At 43.5% G+C, this 12,040-nt stretch overlaps 1 protein-coding gene across 3 annotated transcripts in view; it reads right to left on the bottom strand.

Annotated features, from left to right (window-relative positions):
• The window catches only part of FGD1 (FYVE, RhoGEF and PH domain containing 1), a 102,473-nt gene that overhangs the window by 34,880 nt on the left and 55,553 nt on the right, over positions 1–12,040 (bottom strand). The gene's annotated exons all lie outside the window — the stretch shown is intronic.

Here is a 12,040-nt window from a genome sequence, read left to right on the forward strand (position 1 = left end):
CTTGCCTATTAGTTGTGTGTGGTATTGCAGATAAGCCCCATTAACTTCAATGGATGCTATACCAGACAAAACCTACAGACAGGTGTGGTGCTGTTTTTGGAAGATGGCAACCATGTTTTTCCTAATAATAATAGTGAACTGCCCCTTTAAATACAGAACAGGGCTCCTATTGCTTGTGCTGAGGCTGTTTTTAAAAAATGACAGCCATGTTGTTTCCAATAAAAATAATAATAGTGAACTGCCCCTTTAAATACAGACTGTTGTTCTTAGGCTGTTTTTGGAAAATTTTATAATATTAATTATAGTACTGAACTGCCCCTTTAAATACAGGACAGGGCTGTTGTCACTTGTGCTCAGGCTGTTTTTGGAAAATGGCAGCCATGTTTTTTTCTAATAATATTACTAATAGCAGTGAACTGCCCCTTTAAGTACAGGATGGGGCTCTAATCACTCGAGCTCAGGCTGTTTTTGGAAAAAGGCAGCCATGTTTTTTCTAATAATAATATTCATAATAGTGAACTGCCCCTTTAAATACAAGACAGGGCACTTATCGCTGGTGCTAAGGCTGTTTTTGACTCCCATATGAATTCTATCGTAAATACTGAGAGACTATCCTCCCTCGTTTATTGAAGGTGTTTTCAGGATCATTTGAGGAGGGTAGCCTTCCAGAATCAATGACAAAGGCTGTAATAATATTAATATTGAAAAAGGGGGAAAGATCCCCTTGATATGGGGTCATATAGGCCGATTCCTTTACTGAATACAGATATTAAGCTTCTCTCCAGAATTTTGGCTACAAGCCTATCCAAGGTTATTACATCAATTATACACCCGGATCAAAATGGCTTTAATCCTAACAAGGGTTTCACTTCCCGAAATTATTCAAATCGTTAAAAGGTTTGTCCGGGTTCACAGCTGAACCCAGACATACCCATAGTTTCACCCAGGCAGCCCCTCTGACAGTGTGTTCGGTGACGTCACCGGTTCTGATGGGCCGGCTTTAGTGCTGCCCTAGCCGTTTTACAGGCTAGGGCAGCGCTAAAGCCCACCCATCAGTGCCGGTGACGTCACCGGGCTCACTGCTGGGCAGAAGCCTCTGCCTGGCAGCCCCATGGAGAGCCCGGTTCGTCACTGGAACTCCTGAAAATGCCTTTTCCTGCGCGAGGGCAATGGAGAGTATCAGAGCATGAACTGCTCCGATGCTCAAGTCAGGGGCGCTGCCGGGGTGAAAATGGGGGTATGTCCAGGGCGGGTTCAGCTCTGGATCCGGACAACCCCTTTAACGCTTTTGGTGCAGTCTCGGGCTTTGATATCAATTGACCAAAGACAACGCTTATGCCGGTGGATAGACCTGAGTATTCTATTGAGGGGCCCTTGAGTTCACTTAGGATTTCTGGCTATTCCTTTGATAAGTAAGATGAGGTCAACAGTGACGGTATGGCTTCGACTTCCCTTATCTAGAGCTGACAGAATATCCCTGGTTAAAGGGAGTCTGTCACCTACCTGACCGGTTTCAAACAGGTGACATTGTTCAGTGGGGCACAAAGACATGACACAGATGTTACCCGTGTTTAGTTCTTCAGATGCTTCAAATCGCCCAAAAAGTCGTTTTTATCATGTGTTAATGAGCCGTCGCAAGTGCCCAGGGGCGGAGAGTTTTCTGAAAGTGCCCAAGTCCCCCCGCCTCACTCGCGCCTAACTCCGCCCCTCAATAAGCTCAGGCCAGCCCTGTGACATCATATTTCCCTATAGGCTGTTTGCGCATCACTGCCGGGCCCGGGCACGCGCAGTGTTCTGCCCACTGTGGGCAGAGGCACAGAGATATGCAGTGAGCATGCGCCAATTTCACGCCAGTAACTGGTGCATGCGCAGTCCATATCCCTGTCCCTCTGCCCACAGTGGGCAGAACACTGCGCATGCCCGGGGGAACTTGGGCACTTTCAGAAAACTCTCCACCCCTGGGCACTTGCGACGGCTCATTAGCATTTGATAAATACGACTTTTTGGGCGATTTCAAGCATCTGAAGAACAGCGAATTTGCGGACCCATTCAAGTGAATGCCCACGGAACGGCACCCGTGTATTGCGGATCCGCAAATGCTGTCCGCAATACGGTAACGGGGCGAACACGCCAGTGTGAAAGAGGCTTTAATAGAGAGAATTATTAATGATCTGCTGTGGGGAAGAAAGCGGGTGAGACTCAAATTGGAGTATCTTTATAAGCAGACGGAACAGGAGAGCTGAACCTTCCCCATTTTAAGGGCTCTTTTATAGCCTCACAGCTATGGCTTTGTAACCACTGGGAGGAAAGTCCACTTTGTAGGAATTTGTTGAGTAGATCTACATATAATACCGTAATATGTTTACATTATTAGAATCCAGGTTATTATCTAGAGTTCATCAGGATTATAGGGAATCTAGAAAGTTATTTATTAAGACGTGGATCACTATTAGGCCTCTTTCAGACGGGCGTTGCGGGAAAATGTGCGGGTGCGTTAGGGGAACACCCACGATTTTTCCGCACGAGTGCAAAACATTGTAATGCGATTTGCACTCGCGTGAGAAAAATCACGCATGTTTGGTACCCAAACCCGAACTTCTTCACAGAAGTTCGGGCTTGGGATCGGTGTTCTGTAGATTATATTATTTTCCCTTATAACATGGTTATAAGGGAAAATAATAGCATTCTGAATACAGAATGCATAGTGAAATAGCACTGGAGGGGTTAAAAAAAATAAAAAAAAATTTAACTCACCTTAGTCCACTTGATCGCATAGCCCGGCATCTCTTCTGTCTCCTTTGCTGAACAGGACCTGTGGTGACGTCACTCCGGTCATCACATGATCCATCACCATGGTAACAGATCATGTGACTGACCATGTGATGACCGGAGTGACGTCACCACAGGTCCTGTTCAGCAAAGGAGACAGACGAGATGCCGGGCAGCACGATCAAGTGGACTAAGGTAAGTTAAATAATTTTTTATTTTTTTTAACCCCTCCAGCGCTATTGTACTATGCATTCTATATTCAGAATGCTATTATTTTCCCTTTTATTATAACCATGTTATAAGGGAAAATAATAATGGTCGGGTCTCCATCCCGATCGTCTCCTAGCAACCGTGCGTGAAAATCGCACCGCATCCGCACTTGCTTGCGGATGCCTGCGATTTTCACGCAACCCCATTAATTTCTATGGGGCCTGCGTTACGTGAAAAACGCACAAAATAGAGCATGCTGCGATTTTCACGCAACGCATAAGTGATGCTTGAAAATCACCGCTCATGTGAACAGCCCCATAGAAATGAATGGGTCAGTATTCAGTGCGGGTGCAATGCGTTCAACTCACGCATCGCAACCGCGCGGAATACTCGCCCGTGTGAAAGGGGCCTTAGAGGTTGGTTGGGAATAAGGGGATCTCTCCGCTGTACGCCTCTTTGACACAATTACTATGTACAGGAGCTGGACGATCTAGCTGAAAATACTGGCAAAAAACAATACTCTATATGTTGCACAAGTGGTGAGTAATGGAGACATACTTCCTTTTTTGGAGTTCTCACAAAGATAGCATAGTTAATGTATATTGGTTTAGATATTTACAGATACGTTCGGCACTTTTTAGTGTAAAGGGGAAAGTTTTGTTACAGATAGATTCTTTTACACCTTTGAATGATTTGATGGGAAATTTGGGGCAGGAGTTTAAAATTTCTCAACTTTATAAAGTGCTTCTTGAAGCACTATTTAATCATTTACGTTCCCCCGGACAAAAGGTTTGGGGATCTGCTTTTGATGATTGGGGGAAAATAATGACTAATTGACTAATGACTATAAAATAATTCTTTTGATTAAAATACTTTTTTGGGCGAGACTTTTAATTACGCGAGATTGGTTTTCACAAAATATTACTAGTGTTTATATATGGTTATTAAGATTAACGGCTCATTCACACGAATGTAGGTGTCCCGTTGCCGTATTGCGGACCACATATGCGGATCCGCAATACACGGGCACCATTCCGTGTGCATTGCGCATCACGGATGCGGACCCATTGACTTGAATGGGTCCGCAAATCCAGAGATGCAGAACGGAAGCACGGAACGGAACACTACAGAAGCACTACGGAGTGCTTCTGTGGTGTTCCGTTTCGTACTTCCGTTCCATTGCTCTATATTTTTGCGGAACGGACGGATCGCGGACCCCATTCAAGGGAATGGGTCTGCGATCCGCATGCGGCTGCCCCACGGTCAGTGCCCGTGCATTGAGGACGTTCGTGTGAATGAGCCCTAAGAGATATGAAAAAATCTTAGAAATATTGAGGAGAAATGGAATAAGATATGGGGGATTTGGAAGTCTAGAGTCTTCCTGCTTTCACCCCACCGTCATCCCTTCTACATCTTGGAAATCGGAAGGGATAGGAGACACATTGCAAGGAAGGGGGAGGGTGGGGGGGAGGTTTTGGGGTAAAAATTCGAAATTTTATGATGTTAAAAATCAAGTTGTATGAAAAATTATTAAGTATTTTTCTTTGTTAATAAATAAATTTGGCGGAAAAAAGAAAAAAGGCAGCCATGTTTTTTACAATAATGATAGTGAACTGTCCCTTTAAATACAGAAAGGGGATCTTATTGCTTGTGCTCAGGCTGTTTTTAAAAAATGACAGCCATGTTTTTTTCTAATAATATTAACCACTTCATATCCGCCCATAGGATATAAACATCCTATGGGTGGATGTTTATCTCTGAAATGGACGTTCTGGAACGTCCATTCAGAGATGGCAGCTGCTTGCTAATCGTGCAGCTGCCGAGTGGGTTGCCCGCTGTCAGGTGACAGCAGGCCACCCCAGAGAGAGGGCAAGGACAGTTCCCAGGTGTCCCTGCCTACTAGATAGCTGTATACACAGCGCTCAGCGATGGCTGTGTATACATATCAGGAAGCGCTATGCGCTTCCAGTCCCGGCACGGTGGTCATGTGACCGCCGGGGCCAGGAGAGTGCAGGAGCTGTCGGGTCTTCCACAGACCACGATCAGCCCTGCACTGAGGCTGTACAGCGCTGTATTCTGCTGTACAGCCTCTTTGGGGGCTGTATTTCCACTGTAACTGGGGCTACTATGTCGGCCCCAGTTACAGGAGAAATCAAGAGTAAAAAAAAAAATGAAGTTAAATGTCCCCCACAGGTCTTGTATGACCTTATGGGGGACGCAAAGTGTAAAATAAAAAATAGGTTTCCCCAATTAAGTAATTAAAAAAAAAAAAAAATAAATAGAAAGAATAAAATAAAATAGACATATTTGGTATTGCCGCATCCGTAACGACTGGCTCTATAAATATATCACATGATCCACCCCGTCTGATAGACACCATAAAAAATAACAACAGTGCCAGAAAAAGCAATTTTTTGTCACCTAACATCACACAAAGTGCAACACCAAGTGATCAAAAAGGCGTATGCCACCCAAAATAGTACCAATCAAACCGTCACCTCATCCTGCAAAAAAATGAGATCCTCACTAAGACAATCAGCCAAAAAATAAAAAAGCTATGGCTCTCAGACTATGGAGACACTAAAACATCATTTTCTTGGTTCAAAAAATGCTATTATTGTGTAAAACTTAAATAAATAAGAAAAAGTATACATATTAGGTAATGCCACTTCCGTAACAATCTGCTCTATAAAAGTTTCACATGACCTTACCCCTCAGGTGAACGCTGTAAAAATAAATAAAAACTGTGCTAAAACAACCAATTTTTTGGTCACCTTGCCCAATAAAGTGTAATAATGAATGATCAAAAAATCATATGTACCCAAAAATGGTACCAATAAAAACGTCAACTCTTCCTGCAAAAAACAAGCCCCTGCACAAGACGATCGGCAGAAAAGTAAAAAAAATATGGCGTTCAGAAAATTGAGACACAAAAACATATATATTTTTTCAAAAATGCTTTATTATGGAAAACTGAAATAAACAAAGTAGACATATTTGATATAATTGCGTCCGTAACACCCTGCTCTATAAAAATAGCAGATGATCTACCCTGATGAATGCTGTAAAAAATAAAAAGTGCCAAAACAGCAATTTTTTTGTTACCTTGCCTCTCAAAAACATAATATAAAGCAATTAAAAATCATATGTACCCCAAAATAGTACCAATAAAACTTGCCCCTTTTATCCTAGTTTCCAAAATGGGGTCACTTTTGGGGAGTTTCTACTGTAAGGGTGCATCAGGGGGGCTTAAAATGGGACATGGTGTCTAAAAACCAGTCCAGCAAAATTCGCCTTCCAAAAACCATATGGCGTTCTTTTCCTTCTGTGCCCTTACATCAGTTTACGACCACATGTGGGGTGTTTATGTAAACCGCAGGATCAGGGTAATAAATATTGAGTTTTGTTTGACTGTTAACCCTCGATGTGTTAAAGAAAAAAATGGATTAAAGTGGAAAATCTGCCAAAAAAGTGAAATTTCTAGTAGAACACCTAAAGGGTTAACAAAGCTGGTAAAATCAGTTTTGAGGGGGTGTAGTTTGTACAATGTGGTCATTTATGGGGGGGCTTCCACTATGTAAGCCCCACAAAGTGACTTCAGACCTGAACTGGTTCCTTAAAAAGTGGGTTTTGGAAATTTTATTACAAATTTTAAGAATTGCTTCTAAAATTCTAAGCCTTCTAATGTCCCAAAAATATAAAATGACATTTACAAAATGATGCCAACAAAAAATAGACATATGGGGAATGTTAAGTAATACATATTTTATGAGGTATCACTTTCTGTTTTAAAAGTAGAAAAATAGAAATTTTGAAAATAGCTAATTTTTCCATTTTCTTTGTAAATTTGGGATTATTTTATAAATAAAGATGAAATATATTGACTCAAATTTAACACCGTCATGTAGTACAATGTGTCATGAGAAAACAATCTCAGAATGGCTTGGATAAGTAAAAGTGTTCCAAAGTTATTACCCAAAAAAATAAAATGTCATGTCAGATTTATAAAATTAAGCCTGGTCAGGAAGGGGGTAAATGGCCCAGATGTGAAGTGGTTAATAACAGTAGTGAACTGCCCCTTTAAATACAGGACGGTGCTCTTATTACTTCTGCTCAGGCTGTTTTTGGAAAATGCAGTCATGTTTTTTTCCACTAATGTTAATAATAATGGTGAACTGCCCCTTTAAATACAGGACGGGGCTCTTATTGCTTGTGCTCAGACAGGCTTAATGAGATTTGCAATCGGTTTCAAGGGTCACATCATTTTGGTCGTCAGCCATCCTGCTACCGTCATGCGCAAAGCACATTTTTCGCCATCCAAAAGTTTTTTTTTTTCAGGACTAGAAGAAAATGGCTGCTTTATTCCAAAAAAACAGCCCCACACTTGTCCACAGGTTGTGAAGTCAATGGAGCTGAGCTGTACTACCACACACAACCTGTGGACAGGGGGGGTACTGTTTTTGGAAGAAATCAGCCATCTTTTTTTCTAGCCCTGGACAACCCCTTTAATCCTCCTGATATTTTTAGAAGAATTTCCTGGTATGTCCGGCATGTTTGCTACTGCATTTTCTTCTTTACGTACCACGAACTCCACCTATAACGTGTAAGTGCAAGTCACATAAAGGCAAAAATTAACCCTTCGACCTGCAATGCTGTCGCTGTACGACCTAGCTCAAAACCAACCACACGATAGAAGCGGCATACGTGTTTAAAGGGATGCGAACCTTAAAGTCGGCATTGTAGGTACACAATACCAGTGGGATAAAGTAGTGATCATGGGGGTCAGGGACAGGCAACACTTCCTGTCAATCGGTCCTAGAACACGTAGGTCATCCGGGCTGATAACAGGAATAACAGAAGACCGTCAATTACATAGAGCTACGAGAGAAGACTGATTTTAGGGTCTGAAAATTAGAGTCAGGGACGACAAATAGGTTAATCCCACATAATTGCCTATACGGCATGCATAGATAATTGGTTTACACAGGGTGATTTTCATGATCATGTGATCCTGGTATATGGGGGAATCACGTCTTCCTATTATTATTCCATTATTAGATTTTTCCTATGATAAATTTGTTCCTGATTCTTACAATGAGAATTATTTCCAATTCAGTCTTTTTGCAATTTTATGGCGGCCTGAGGCAGAATGCAGGCTGCTGTTATCAGCGACCTATATCCTAGTCGATAGACTTACCGCCCAGGCACACCTGAACCATACCGTAAAGCTCTTCCGATCAGATACATAACGGGCAACTGCCATTTCGTCAATTTCCTGATATTCACCCATAATCTAATTTGAGGTGCGTAACCCGTTCCCATACATTGGCCCCCAAAAAAATTCTATAAGCCTGCGGCGAACCAGTAGGGCCCAGCAGTTACTCGCCTTACAAGTTTAGGGCTTGTAAGGTGAAATGAGACACAAACTACTGAATTTCGGTCTAACCCAATCCCCCGCCGCCGCTCATACCTGTCTCCTTGCCATACACCTGGAGTCTCCAAGCAGCGCTTTCCTCAGCAGCTGTTTCTGGCAAGCACTAGAAGAGGGAGTGGCGGGAAGGCAGGAGATTGTGAGTGACAGTGCGGGAGGTGGGGGTTGTAGTCCATATCATGTATGAGCTGAGTGGTTAGGAGATGACAGAGAAGCACACAAGCGGTGACACGAGGAAGCGGAGCCACCCCTGTGCTACGTACCTGCCTGGCCTTCACTGATTGATATGTGCACTCCCTCCCTCCACCAGACAGGCGAGGGACATTTATCATCTCCACTGTGCCCAAAAAAACAGAAACTTTGGCAGAAGCTGCTGTTCCGCAACATATTTTCACTTTTTGGGGGTTTTACTCACCGCTCACTGTTTTTCAAAGTGGCCGGAATAAGCAGCGGTACATCACATGTATTAAAAGCTACGCCTGTAGATGGACTAGATTATAGCGTGCGACAAACCCGGTCTAGATCTCCGCATTGTCGCACGGACCTGCGGACATTAAGTGGAGCTAAACTGCGGCATCTAAAATGAATAACCGCAGCGGTTTCTGCTGGGGAATACGTGGCGGACACCGTCATAATCTTCGGTGTGAACATACCCTTAGGTTACGTGCGCATGGTAGTGTAGTTTTGTAGTTGCGGATTTCCTTGTAGATTTTAAAAATGTTTTGCTGCATTTCGCTGTGTTTGTATTTAGTGTTGAGCGGACTTCTGTCTTCAAGTTGGGCGTACAAGTTTCGGGTTATCTAACAATTCCGTTATGGATTCCGCTACCATGAAGCGGAATCCATACCAGAATTCTTAGATAACCCGACCCATGTACGACGAACTTGAAAACAGAAGTTCGCTCATCACTACTTGTATTACTCGCTGACTTTTTCACAGATACTGACGCGGATTTGCATTGCAAAGGGTGAAATCTGCACTGAAAATCCCAAAAAATTTCAAAATCCACACAATGGGTTAATTTCCATGCGGAACATGAAATTTTCTAACTCTCATCTGCTTAGCTGGTAGTGTATTAGGGCTCATTCACACGACCGTGGTTTTGGTGCTTTTTTTTGCAGATCGGTTGTGGACTCATTAGTTTCTATGGAGCTGCAAACATGCGGACAGCTCCCCGCGTGCAGTCCGCACTCACATGTCCGTTCAGCGGACCCGCAAACAAATAGAACATATCCTATTCCTGTCCGTGCGGACAAGAATAGGACATTTCTAGAGGAGTGGGGGGGAAAAATGGAAGCATGCACTCGGCTGGGACCACCTTAGGTTGGTGTCACAGTCAGTTTATTTCTGGCATTTTCTGGTTTTTCGTGTGTGTTTAAAAAAATAATAATCCAGATTTTGCAGAAAAAACTATAGGAGATAGGAGTTGTATGAAGAAAAGCCCTGGTGAGCGCTGTAGTCTCCTCACAGCTTACCAAGCACAGCGCCATCCATTGCACAGTGGCTGTGTTTGGTATTGCAGACCAGGCCCATTCACTTGAATGGGACTGAGCTGCACCTTGGCCACGTGACCGATGTACGGTGAGGTCAGTGGCCTCATGAAGCGCTGTGGCCTCTTCGAAAAGCTGATTGTCGGAGTCCCGGGAGTCAGACCCATGCCAATCTGATATCGATGACCTACCCTGAGGATAAGCCATCAATATCAAGTTCCCAGATAACCCTTTAAGTGGAATATGTCGCCCACAGGCTTTCACATACTTTTTCCTCATGGTAGTCCAGGGGCAATGAATGGCACTGTATACGCGACCTACAGTATACCATCCTACGTATGCGGCAAACCCCAGTGTGAACAGAGCCCAACCTACATCTTTTTGGTTGACCCTCAAGTGACTGGGGCTGAGCTGCATAACCCAATTGACAAGAGTGGCGCTGTTTCTGTCACAAAGAAGCCATATTTTTCTAATCTCATACAACCCCTTACTTCATACAAAATCCCAGCAACTTCTGCTGTACAGACTGGGTGTCTATGACACGACTGTGAGTTTTATCGGGGGAGGTGTGTGTTGTATCTGTCATGAATGTGTCACATAGGAGTAAGGAAAGGCTGGGAGTGATGAGAAAAAACACTAGGCCTCGTGACTAGAGCAGAAAGAGACATTGCCCAGAGCAACCAATCACATTCCAGGTTTCATTTTTCCAATACAGGTTAGAAGATAAAAGAAGGGATCTGATTGGCTGCTGCATTCTGCCATAGTGTTGGCGGCCATTACATTACACATGATTCTTAGCCATCCAAGTTTGAAGGCAGTGGTCGCAGACCAGTGACTCTCTAGCTGTTTTAAGACTACAACTCCAAGCATGCCCTGACAGGAGGAGAGTTGTAGTTTGGCAACAGCTAGAAAGCCATGGGTTAGGATTTATCAAGACTGGGGTTTCTTATGCCAGCAAAAGTGACGAGTTCGGAAAAAACTTGCCACTTTTCCATAGCATGTGGGTATTTTATTTTTTATTTCTGGCAACCTGCACTTTTTGCAAACAGAGGAGAGGGGGGATTCGCAAAACTGGCTTAGTTGCCCCCTAGCAACCAGATTCCACCTTCCATTTTCCAAAGGAGCTCTGAAAAATAAAAGGTGGAATCTGATTGGTTGCTATGGGCAACTAGGCCACTTTCCCTTCGCACCAGTTTTGATAAATCTCCCCCAGTATGTTCGCACACTACCGTTTTCTTCATGGAACATTTCCCCCCCATAGAGACGGTGATGTGAACGCCAGAAAAAAACACCAAACGCTGCATTCTTGAAATGATGCCAGTAAGACAAAAAAGAAAAAAAAACACCTAAAAAAACTCCAGGAGAAAAATGAAAAAAGCGCAGAAAAACAACAGCAAAAAACGATGTGCGCAATAACCAAATGGTGGTTATTGCACTGTCCATATGGTGCATCATCACTTTTAGTGGTAACCTATGGGGGGGGGGCGCGCACTAAATCGCATGTGTACATTCTGATATATGGGGGGGGGGGGGGGAAATCACCCCAAAAAAACCTAATCTATGAATATTCGTTTTTTGTACCGTAAAAATGCTGTAAACGGAAAAAAATAAAGCTACAACTGCTCAATGGGCAATTCCCTTCTATAAGGGCCCGTTCACTGGGCAGATTTTTATGCTGTTTCTGCCGCAGTTGTTAGATGCCGCGGACCTGCTCGCGGATTAGGCTACTTTCACACTGGCGTTTCTGGGTCCGCTTGTGAGATCCGTTTCAGGGCCCTCACAAGTGGCCCAAAACGGATCAGTTCAGCCCCAATGTATTCAGAATGGATAAGGATCCTTTCAGAATGCATCAATTTGGCTGCGTTTGGTCTCCGTTGCGTTTTTGAGGCGGTCACTAAATTGCAGCTTGCAGCGTTTTGGTGTCCGCCTGACGATGCGGAGCCAAACGGATCCGTCCTGACTTACAATGTAAGTCAATGGGGACGGATCCGTTTTTCACTGACACAATATGGTGCAATTGAAAACGGATCCGTCCCCTATCGACTTTCAATCTAAGACAAGACGGATCCGTTTTGACTTAGACTTTTTTTAAATGAATAATGCAAACGGATCAGTTATTAACGGATACAAGCATTATCGG

The sequence above is a fragment of the Bufo gargarizans genome, chromosome 9 (assembly GCF_014858855.1).
Source record: "Bufo gargarizans isolate SCDJY-AF-19 chromosome 9, ASM1485885v1, whole genome shotgun sequence".
Taxonomy (NCBI): Eukaryota; Metazoa; Chordata; class Amphibia; order Anura; family Bufonidae; genus Bufo; species Bufo gargarizans.